Source organism: Lemur catta, chromosome 12 (assembly GCF_020740605.2).
Source record: "Lemur catta isolate mLemCat1 chromosome 12, mLemCat1.pri, whole genome shotgun sequence".
In the NCBI taxonomy this organism is placed as follows: Eukaryota; Metazoa; Chordata; class Mammalia; order Primates; family Lemuridae; genus Lemur; species Lemur catta.
Window position 1 is genome coordinate 11,363,194 of NC_059139.1, and position 12,545 is coordinate 11,375,738.

Here is a 12,545-nt window from a genome sequence, read left to right on the forward strand (position 1 = left end):
CTTAATCAGAGGAGATGTGTTGAGTCTCTTTCCAGAGGGGATTTTCCCCTAGGAAACTGTGAATTCTTTTTGTTCCCTTTTTTGTAGTATTTTTTCCTAATTGTTGTTTTTTACTGCTTATAAGTATTTCCTCAAATATTTAAAAAAATTATTTAAAATAGAACCAGTACTTTTCTCCCCTTTAAGTTTTTTAAAAAAAAAAGAGGAACAAGAGAATGAGTCCTTCCTTACACTTAGTTTATGCAAACTTTTCATCTTTTCAGTTGAATTAGTGACAATGACGTGATGCATTAGAGGATTATAGGAATGACTTCAAGAGTTTTAAATGCCTTAAAGTGCTTCGGCAATTCAAATTAGTTACAGTACATCTTACTTATTTGGAGTCAATACTTTAATGATACAAGTTGGTTTGCTTATTAATTTTAGAAAAAAAATTCATTTTAATTACTTCTCTATGAAAAAAAATTATATGCTGTGTTAAATAACCATTTATCCAACCTAGAACAAAGACATATCAATTCGAGGGAAGAGAGCTATTCGTGCTAGTTGTTTTAAATGCGTTTAAGTGTGAGCCTTTAGCCTCTCTGGGAAGTTTGTATTTTGGCTAAAAAAAATCTTTCTTTTTTCCTGGCAGAAAGCATTTTTTTTAATTAAAAAGAAAGAAAGAAAAGAAAGGAAGGAAGGGAGGGAAGAAGAAAGGAAGAAAGAATTTCCTTAAAAATTAGGTCTGCCAGTGGAAGTAATCATGGCCCCTCTGTTCCTTGCATTCTTTTCCTCCTCTTGGTCAAGGTAGCTTGTTGCTGCGCGATTATATTTTTCACTGACATTGAATTTCTGATCTAGATGCCTAAGCTCTATTTATTAAGTTGGGTGAGTGTATGCAAAATAGCAACTCTGAAAGCAGACATATCCGCACAGTTTAGTAGCTATTAATGCCATGAACATATCATACGTCAGACTAATACACCATGAAGACACCCCCAATAGTTTCTAATCATTTACGTTTGTTCTTTCCTGAACAGGATTTGTATTATGATTACTTTATTCATCAATCAAATGGTCTACTTCAAAAAGACTATATGTAGGAATAATTATTTTCTAGCCTCCTTTACCAGTGTTTATACTTACACTAATTCCCAAATCCTATAAATAAATAAAAAGGGTTATTTTCAAGTAAATTGTTTAACCCATCATTACACACCCATTAGTAGATCTTGTGTAGAAGTTAGTACCTTATGAAAGAAATTTCCAGAAATTTATTCCCATTTAGGAGCAAAAGCTTAAATTGTAAGACACTCTAAAGTGTGTATATATGTGTTTTTCTAAGTATAGAAAACATTATTGTAGTGAATGTTCAAATAGACAATGCCGAGAAACTCTCTCCAGAAGTTTCTGTGACAATGGAGACAGAGGCTAAATGTAGCATGTGCTACACTGAACCGGCTTCCAGGGAGAGGGCTGTCTAGCATTTAGGACAAAACAGACCTTTGCTTTCAGAAAGTTAATCTAGTCTGAAGATCTAAAATCCAGTAGTCCCATCACATACTGTCATAGCTTGATAATGATGAATTACTAACATACTGCTTTAATTTTATCCCTAAACCCAGTCTCAGAGTCTAAAAGGAACTTTTACAACCTTCATTTCTTATGGCAAATCCATTCAAATCTACGTGTTGAGGGGAGTATGATGAGTCAATAATAGTTCTTGCCAAAAAGTCTAACAGGAATTAATGACTAAATGCAGTGATGTGAGTACATATATGTGAAGGACATTAGCTCTATAAACATTTTAAGGTGAGGCAGGAAGGAGATTCATTCTATTCTATAACTTTCAGGTTTTTATGTTTTGATGGAAGATGTTTATTTTAGTTCATGTAAGTAAATGCATGACAGGGTTAAATCCCACGTAAGGATGGGCAGCCCTGCAGTTGGTGCTGGAAAGCAAAGAGTGGAAGTCCAGCTGCGGGTGGTAGGGAGGGTGGGTGGGGACGGTGGCTTCTTAGAAGCTCAGCTAATGTCCAGGAATCCTGGGAATTTTCTCAAGCTTCGTGGCTGCCCTGAGGAAGTAGTTTGACCTTGGTGTGGCCCATCAGTTTTGGAAATGAGATCCTGGCCTGGTGACTCCCCATTTGCAAAAGGCTCTGAATATTTTGTTTCTATATTCCTTCTGTTGAAAAAATATCACTGAGGGACCTTCGTAAACAAACGTTTTAGCTTTTTTTTTTAGTCTGGGAGATACAAGCAAATTAGAGCTGAATAATGTCTTTAAAGCTATTACCATTATTTTCTTTTCTAGTGGCAAACATTTAGTGTTGATCCTAATACTGCAGTTAAAGTCCTGAATGCTCAGGGTCCTAAAAATTCATTTGCCATTTGTCTTACAATGATTTTTAAAAATTGTGTACATTATTGCATGCTTGAATACTTTATCAAATTTTCCTATGTTTCCTGTCATAGAAGGAAACAAGATACCCCCAAGCAATTCACAAATCACAGCATATAAAAGTTAAGATTCTTGTGGCTTTAAATACTGACACTTTATGTTAATTATACAAATAAAGATCTTAATGTAATTATAGTTTACAATATCCATGAGGGTAGAAACTGTTTTCCAATTCTATCCATATTTCTACTAATAGAATTAGGTGGTCCCTTAGCAAGTGTTCAATAAGCCATTGTTTAGATAATGAATAAGTCCAAGAGAAATAGCATTTAAATGTACATGTTTTTAAACATTTTAATGCTAATTGTCTTGGACTTACTTTTTCTCTCTTTGGGATCACCTCCGAATATATTCAATGGAATTAAGAAAACATTTTAACATTAACATCTTACATTTAATTTTAATGTTAATACATTTAATATTTAACATTAACATCTTACATTTAATATTATCAATCCATCATTACAATTCTTAACAAATCCATGCCATGTCAGTATTAACACATTTAATTTGCACAGGGGTAGACAGAATAAAATGTATTTTCTTTATATGAAGCAACTTAGAATTGGAATTCAGCCTCCTGCTGCCATCAGACATCCCCCAAGGCGCACTGTGGGGACAACAGCTTGTTCGGGGGTACAAGATAGCAGTAAACAAAAACATACTGAGTAGAGACCGGTCCTCACTTGGCAGTATTTGGCCTTGCAGAGATGATGGGTATCTTTTTCTAGAAGTTTGTTTTCTTCAATTATAAGATGTACAGAAAAAATTGAGTCCCAGCTCATACGGTCTTGGAGAATCTTGAAAAAACAAATTCACATTCTTTACTCTCAACTTGACCAACAACTGTGTAACTCTAAATTCCCATGAGGTGTTGGGTCTGACTTCCCTGGACTCAGCCCGCAGTCTGAAATGAGGTGGTTTCTTTTTGATAAATTCCTCGGCTAAAGTTTCAACAAGACTGGCAATTATTCTCAAGGAAATGCTATCTCTTTATCTTAAGAAAAGCTTTTCGTACCAAATTTTCAGTGTTCTGGGTGATCTAAAATAGTAGGAATAGAAATGTTTGCTGTCAGAAAGTCTCTTCCTCTATTGATGGAAAAGAAAAATAATCTCTTGGAATCATGAGAGAGATTATAGAGATTTCCTATTCCAAAGCCCCTTCATTTTTCAGATGAGGAAACTGAGGCCCAGAGAGGCTAACTGAAACGATTCCGAGTGCTTTCTCAGCACTTGGGGTGGGAATGGGATCCTTGGGTTTTTAGTGAAGGGAATTCGATTCTTCAAACACACTTGCCTGGTTATAAATTGCACTTTAAGTCCCTGATTACATGGAGAGCCTGTGAGCCGGGCTGAGCGTTAGGGTTCACAAGTGTATCTTTTTACTTAAGGATTAAGAATTGTGTGCTGACTTAGTGCAGGTGAGCTTTGATCTTGCCCGAGGTCAACGTCAAAAAACGGAGTCTTTTATAGAAAAGGAACAGGAAAATCCAGTATGAGATTTCACATACATATTTATTCTCCTGATAAGCTTCCCATTTCCTAACACTGTAGCTTTCACTTCCCCTGTTAATGATTTGATTGTGTTACCTCTCCTTCGAGATTTTGGTTTTTCTGAAGTGGTATAAGTAATGGTCTAAGTCAATCTATCTTGCTAAGTCAATAGATACTTGCCTCTGGTCTGTGTTATCCGTTTGCTGTTTAACATATAACTCTCTGTTGGCAATTTTGTTTCTGAGTGAATTCCATGCCACCCCTAAATACAGCGACTTAAATGCAACAGGCTTAGGTTAGTGTCTTTCACACCATTAACTCCAAGTAACATTCCTGAAGCTACTTGAAAACCAAATTTTTATAAGGTGAGCTACTTAATAGTAATTATGGCAAGGCCTTAATTTATTGTTTTGGTGAAGATGAATTTCCACGTGTCAGAATTGCACAAAGCATTTTAGAATTCCTATAGACCCACAAGTTCATTTTTCCCAGGGATTTGTGTGCAGATCAAACCTTTGTGTACAGATCAAACAGTTGTCAAAAGACAAAATTACAAAAATTTTAGTCTAAAGGTCTAATTGGCTTTTCTACTTTTTTTTTTTGAGATAGGATCTTGCTCTGTCAGCCAGGCTGGAGCGCAGAGGCATCATCATAGCTCACTGCAGCCTCCAACTCCTGGGCTCAAGCTATCCTCCTGCCTCAGCCTCCCAAGAAGCTGGGACTACAGGCACACACAACCACACCTGGCTAATTAAAAAAATTTTTTTGTAGAGATGGGGGTCTTGCTATTGCCCAGGCTGGTTTCCAACTCCTGGCCTCAAGCAATTGATCCTCCCCAACCTCAGCCTCCCAAAGTGGTAGTGGTAGGATCACAGGCATGAGCCACCACACCTGGCCATAACTGGCTTTCATTTGCGATTCTAGAATGGAGTCACACCTCCTTCTGTACGATAGAATGAGTGTTCTGACGAGCTGAGCAGAAGAACTTGGCTTTATAGGCAGAAAAGGGCTGAAGAAAGCAGAAAACAGGGAACAAAAAGCAGATTGGTCGTTTCAAAGTTATTTTTCTTTTAGGATTAAAACAGACAGGCTCAGGTAAACTAGGTCTCTTTTGATCGGTTGTTGTGAATCTCTTGTTTTTGGATAACTGGCCTGTTTCAGAATTCATTTTGATTTCGTGGCAATTAGCATAGGTGACTCCATTCTGGTTTGGTCCTGTTTGCTGGGGCCCAGTGTAGGAGTTCAGTCCAAACCATGGCCTCCCATGACTGTTTGACACAGTTTTTCATCCCTCTCTTGCTTTCTTTTTTCTTAGAATCAATTGCTTGAATGACCAGGTATTGATCATCTTTAGGGAGGGACCTGTCTTGACAATTTCTAGCTATTACCCTTTTCTTAATAATGGACGTGTGTGTTCTCAAAAGAAATGGCCACTGTTTCATGGACCATATTCTCCAAAACTCCTGCACAGTGACTTACAGATGCTGGAGTGGAGTGGGTGGGAATGCTGCCCTTGGTCTGATTCCATCCAGTCTGTGGGATGACATCGCTCGGCCACCCGTCTTAGGCCCAGAGAATATGCTCCCTCTGTGGCTATGTCTTAAGATGGAAAACTGAAAGGCTTAAACCCACCAGATAATTCGAGGAGGAGGGTACTTTGTTGTGCTTCTGTTAACACCTCTGTTCTCAAGGTTAATTACACATTTGGTTAATTGATTTAATTAGTTAATTGGTTTGCTGAGCCTGCCTCCCTGGTGAGAATTCAAATGCAAATTCACACATGGATATGCCCTTTCATTGCTAGTGGCGTATAACCAAGACACTGCTTAATTTTAAGTGTTTGTTTTGGGGAATTGACTTCTTGTTCTCTCAAACATTTTCTTTTATTTTATGACACTAGTAGAGTTTACTGCCAGTTGCAGAAGTCTGCTCTTTTGCAGCAAAGGAGGAGATGGGAATGGCAGGTCCCGGAAGCAGGAGAGGTGGAAATGATTGCAAAGAACGGAGTTGTTGGTTGGTTGATGGTCGATGGTCGATGGTCGACGGTCGATATGAACATCTCTAAAGTCTGCTCTGATACTTGCAGTGCCTGGTGGGTTCTGGGGCCAGAACTAGCCACAGCTACTTGAGCTTTGGAGATATCCTCCTTTCAGAGTGTGTAGTGTGTCCTCTTCCCCTCAGCAGAGAAAACAAGGAAAAAAAATAGGGGGGATGTCTGAATTCTGAATGCTAACATTTTTTGAATAACTAATGAAAATAATTTCTTTCTATAATATATTGCTGGTGGAATAAAAGGGAGCAGAAACATAGTTTTTAACCATAGATGGTTTGATAGTTCTAGACTAACTTTCTAATCATTTCTCATCTTTTCCGTGTTCAATCTGCCTCAAATCATGTTTGTCACAGATGACTTTGTGGGTGTTGGACCCACTGTCAGCCTGCCTTGTTTGGCATCCTGGGGATGAAAGCTTGGAGAAGAAAAGCTCCCAGGTCTCCTCTCCTTGCCGAGTTGCACTCACAGTGGAGTGGGCTGAGGGTTGGTCTCACCGTACATATTCACGTGGTTCTGAGAAATCTGGAAAGAACACGGCTAAAGATGTTAAAGCTGGTCGCAGATCCTTTTAACTAGAGAGTGGAGCTTCTCCATTGTTGGAATGATGTTGTTTTGTCCTAATCATCTCTAATTGTCAGGTTTCTCATTTCAATCTGTATGGTTAACAAAGTGTGCGGCCTCCTTTGGCATCCTTGTCTAAGATTTTCCTTGCCTCGCCTCGTAATTAGAGAGCTTTTTGTAATCTTTAATCAAACTTTTCTTTGAACCAGCTTAATTACACCTCATTCCTGCTTTATTGACCAGCCTGCCTAATTGATCTTCTTTCTTCCATAATATTGCTTTATGCTCTTTAAGAGCAATTACAGCTCTTTTCATTTCCACCCTCTCCATTGCCAAAACGTTCCTTTGAAAAAGTATAATTATTTTTAAAATGACAGAAGTCATAAACAGCAGTGCCCTTTAACCTTTGCTTTTCCTTCTGAATCAGCCTATTGCTTTCTACAAATCATACTTCAAGTGACATTTTTCTCTAGATTTGAGGTTTGAAACCCAAACACAAGACCAGCATCCCATAGCCAGTGCGGAAGCCCGAGGCAGAAGTTCTCAGGCTTTGTGCTGTGTGTGGAGCCTTGTTCGTACATCCCAATGTCAGAGGGCATTTCCTCTTTCTTTAGGGCTGCTTGGGGAGAAAGGCGGGTGGCAGCAGCATCTCCGTGTTGACTCATGTTCCGGTGTCTGTGAGCATCGGGCGAATGGCAGAACTCTCCAGAACAGGGTACTCAGGGTGGGCAGCCCTGCTCAGTGGGGTCTGATGCGTTCTGCTTTTTTATGCCTACGTGTTCAGAGAGCACCACAGTCTGAGTGAGGATCCCCAGGACAGACTGGGACTCAGCCAGGTAGACCAGACTGGGTAAAAATGAACAAACAACCACCACCACCAAGAAAAAAAGAACAAAACAGAGGGGGAAAAGAGGGTGATTCAAGGCAGAGAACAAAACGATGCATAGAAACAACACTGAGGAAAATATGACGTGTACAGAACGGCATTTAGAAAGTCACTGTGAGCATGGTTTTTCCTGCCTTTGCACTGATGGAAAGGAAATGGTTTGGTGTCCAGCTCTAAAATGCTCTACCTGTGAACTTATGGGCCCAGACTTGTTCTGTATGAAAGATGTGTTAATCATCTGCTGTCTGTTCTTGGCGTGTTGGCAAAGGTTCTCTCCTAGGCTGTGCTGTAGGGTTGGCTGTGTGGACGAGGCGGCAGAGGGAGGAGAGGAGGGTACTGGGGCCCCAGGGAAGGAAAAGGGTTCCGCTGGGAGGCCTTCCTACAGCGGCCTGGTGAGTGGGCAGAGCCCAGCCCTGGGTCCGAGTTGCTCAGATCTTGAAGGGAACTGGCTGTGGGCAGCTGGACCAGGATTCGGGGTGGGTGAGATTGCTGGGGTCACGGGAGAGATGCGGTTTAAGGCTCAAGCTCCTGTTGGCTGCACTTAGGTTACCAAAACAGCCAGGTGAGCACAGATCTTGCGCCAATTCGCAAATACTCCCATGCTGTTTATTTTTACCCTGTGAAATTATTACCATCAGGTGTAACTATTGTGGTTCATTGTAACCTAATCACCTCTTCTGATGAGAGGATTTTTGTTTTCTTGCCCTTATCTGATAGTAACATAGTGTCAACTATAAACTAACTTTAAATATTTACCTTGGAGGCCAGTGGAGTCAGAGATTAAGACCGAAACTGGGATCGCACACGCTCCTGGTTTCACCACCTGCAAAAATATCAGGAGAAATAATAGTGATATTCATCCAAACGGGCTACCAGGCCCTTCTAGCACCTTCTGTTTCCTCACCTTTCGTGCCCAGCACTCTGCTCAGTGCAGGGTGCTGAGGCTGCTGCAGCTGCACTTACCGTGTCACCAGCAGTAGAAATGGTCACCGCCAGCCCTCATGCCTGCTCACTGTGCCCCCGACGCTGCTCTAAGTGCCACACGTGTACAGCTCACCGAAGCCTCCAAACTCTAAGGTGCCTTGTGCTACATTATTCACGTTTTACAAACGAGTTAACGGAGACACAGAAAGGTTAGGCGGCCCAAGGTCACACACTCTTAAGCAGCAGAGCAGAGACACGAGATTGGAGCAACACCTGCTAACCAGACGGATTCCGTCCTTGCCTTCCCTGTGGCGGGAAGCGAAGCGCTGGGGTCTGGCTGCTGTGCGAGGCTCTGTTGGGTGGGTTTAGGCCAGAGGTGGGGAGGTCTGCGAAGAAGCTCTTTGGGAGTGGGCGTGAGAAGTGATGGATCCTGCATTGAGGCCAGGGCAGCGAGAAAGGAGAGGAGAGGGATCTGCAAGCTCCTAAACAGGTGGGGCTCATAGGTTTCGTGGGTGAAGTCGATGGTTCAGGCTTCGGCAGCTGCACCGGGGATGAGAGGGGTCTGGCCTGTTCCTGCCCACAGCAATGGCGCCACCTTTGCCCCAGCGTCAGGTGTCCTGTGTTTGTACCTGGAGGTGTGGGCTTTAGCCAGTGGAGCCAGAAGACTGGCAAGCTTCTGCAACACCCAGAGGAGCCCAGGACCCTCTGTGGGGGATGCCTGCTCCCCAGCTGCTGGAGCACCTCAGTGGCCTACCCCTGTGTGACCCTTTCTGGAAAAATGCCCTTGACCCATAGGAGCCACCCTGCTTGGTGGTGTCTGTGTAGATACGCCAAAATCTTCCCTGGCCCTTACCATATATATGCTGGGGGCTGGCCGGCAGGCTAGCAGATGTCCGGTCGGAAAGACCCAGCCTGCTGATGTCAAGGTGGGACAGCTCCGAGGTTTGAGTGATGGTGTGGTCACCCCCACCTCCACCCCAAGCACTGGGCTGAGGCTGGGCTTCCCTGGAGACCACATCCTGCCCCTCCGTCCTCATCCTAGTCCCCTTCTCTCATTCCTGTTTTGGGCTGAATTGTGTCCCCAATTCATGTGCTGAAGCCCTAACCCCCCAGATCTCAGAATGTGACTGTGTTTGGGGATAAGGCCTTTTAAGAGGCCATTAAGTTAAAATGAGGCTGTTCGAGTGGTCCCTAATTCAATCTGACTGGTGTCCCTATAAGAAGAGGAAATTTGGGTATGCAAAGAGACACCAGGGAGGCACAGATGAGAGACCACATGAGGACACAGCAAGAAGGTGGCCGTCTGCAAGCCAAGGAGAGAGGCCTCAGGAGAAACCAACCCCACCAATACCTTGATCTCGGACTTCTCACCTCTGGGATTATAAGATAATTTCTGTGTGGAAGTCTCCCAGCCTGTGGTATTTTGTGAGGGCAGCCCTAGCAAACTAAGAGACTCCCTTACATGTTTTTTCCTGAAGGGTTATTTCCCTCAATAATCCCCAAGCACCAGGATCCTGGTCTCACACTCCGCTTCTAGGGAACTTGACCAAAGACACAAAGGCACTAAGGAAACAATGTTTGGATTGTGTTCCAAATGTGCCAGTCTTTTGTTGATTATTTCATTAACTTGTTAGTGGAGAGTTAATACCCAGGCAACAGAGAGGCTCCTCAACGGCTCCCAAGGACGTCTGTTCTGCAGGCTTTGGTGGGGGTGGCGGAGTGTCCCCAAGTGTCATCTGGGAATAAAGCCCTCCTCCTTTTCCCAGTCGTTCAGCCTTCCACAGCTTAAAGAAGTCTAAGTTAACATAAGTTCTAATGTGCACGTATATTCATTTTTTTCCAGTTAAAATCAGAAAGAAAGTCAGTCTTGTTAAAAACTAATTTCAGTCTATTAGAACATAAACTATTTTTTTTCTTCATACCAAATGCTTTCCATATGGTTGTACCCTGTATCTCCATACATAGCAGAAGAATAAAGGGACAAAGTGGGTTAGAAAACACTCAGGACTGGGAATTGGGAAAGCTCGGTCAGATTCTTGTTCAATGAGTTGGATGATTTTAGGCCTCTTACTATTCTTAGCTTCAGGTTTTTAAAAATGACTCCTCATTCCCCCGCAAACGAAATAAAACCACATTAACAAAAAGTAAACAGGAAAAAGGAGTCCAAAAGCTCTCTAAGTGCTGTTTCCTTCTAAGATTCTAATATTCTGACAGAGCTGGATATTTCAGACAAAGGTGTTGCTCCGGATCCTTGGGTTGTTCCAGTCAGAACACTCTCACCTCTTTGCAGTTTGCATGTGGATCTGAACCCACGCTGACGCGCTTTCATCCGTGAACTTCAACTCCCTTTACCTTTCTGTCCTCAATTCCCCCAGTAGGCTCTGCGTGTCAAATAAACCTCTCCAAATAGACTGGGAGTCTGGCTCAGCAGCATTTATTGAAAACCCATTATGTCCTGTTTACTTATTCTGCAATCAGAGCCTGCACATTTCTGATACACTAATGGGAAAGTTTTGGCCAAAGAGGAGGCGATTGTTCTTGCTCTGTCCTGTCCCATGATATCAAACATTCATCTGCAGAACACATCTGAAACCCTTTGTCCCCTAGTGGCTACAATGGTTAACCTTGAGAGAGAGAGGGAGAGAGAGAGAACGAGAGAGGGAGAGTCTGTGTGTGTAGCGGAGGAGGAGTGTTGGAAGGGGTGGGCATTGACTTTATTATCTTGGGACACTTTCTGCCGTGTTTTCAAGGGACGGTCAAAATCCCCAAAGTATACCTTCTAGCGTGCAGTTTATTTTCTTAAGCCTGTGCTGACAGGGAACTGACTGAGAGGCTGTGAAGTGCATGAAATATTGTAGGAAAGAAATCCCTCCACCTTTGCTGGCAGAGTGGGTTCCTTACACCTCTCCAAAAGCTGCCCAGTGACTCCCATTCAAAGCCGCTTGACGCATGACTCATGAAAACATACTGAAATGTGGATTGGATGGAAAAGATGCACTGATTTATTTTTTTCGATGCAAATGATGCTGGAGAAAGCATATAGGTTTTTTTTTTTTTTAAAGCAGAGACTTCTGGCCAGAGATCAATAACTCCTAAAAGGTAAACTCTGTGAGGATAGCACCCAGCCTCATGTATTTTTGTATCATCGCAGTATTGAACCATGCCCGGCACACGGTAGGCTGTGAATAAACAATGGAATGAGTAATGACATGTGGCCCTGGGACTCCAATTCTTGTTCATATTCAGCCACAGCAGAGCAATATCAGTCCTGCATCTTACAATGGGCAGGAGGTTCATCATTTGTCCCCCCAGAGGACACAAACAGTGCATCTTGTTTGTAACCGGCATCGGACAGTCCCAGGCACATAGTTGGACATGAATAAATTTTTACCGAATGAATGAATGAATGTATAAATGATGAGTAAATGCAGAGGATGTATAAGCATCACCTAATTAAATATTAATTGAGAAAGTAATATGTGTGTTGTATTGTTCCACCCTATAAAAGAACCAGATCCTGTTTTTAAAGGATTTGTAAGCATCTTGGGGGAGAAGCAGCAAATACCGACATCCCACCTGGCTTTCGCTCTGCCGTGGACAGGCCTCACAGAGCTGACTCCGCAGTCAATGGGGAGGTGAGTTGCCACCTACCTCCTGGAACCGCAGATGTTTCTCTAGCGTTGAAAATGGATCGGTGCATACAATGCCACATATATGAGGTTCTAGGACAGGTAAAACTAAGCCATGGGGACAGAAATCAGAACAGTGGTTTCCCTCTTGGGTAGGGAGGGGATGGAATTGACTGGAAAGGGGCACGAGGGAACTTTTTGGGGTGTTAAAAGGTTTTTTAACTTGATGTGGGTGGTGGTTTACCTATGTGTATACAATTGTCAAACCCTTTTGAATCACAAAGATCTGTACCTTTCATGATATTTAAATTATGCCTTAGTTAATTAATTAGTGGGTGCTGAGATGAGCACGATAAAGCTCTTGCTCTCTCTTCTGTCTTACTTTATCCACGACCCTGTTCCAATACATGTTATTTCTGCAAAAAGAAGTGGTGGACTTGTACCTTAATTCAAGTTATGGACCTTCGTGTCTCAGGAAGCCCAGGCCCAGATGAATCGAGGTATTTTTCCGAAGGCTGCCTGTCGACCAGTAGCAGAGCTGGGTCTACAGCTCAG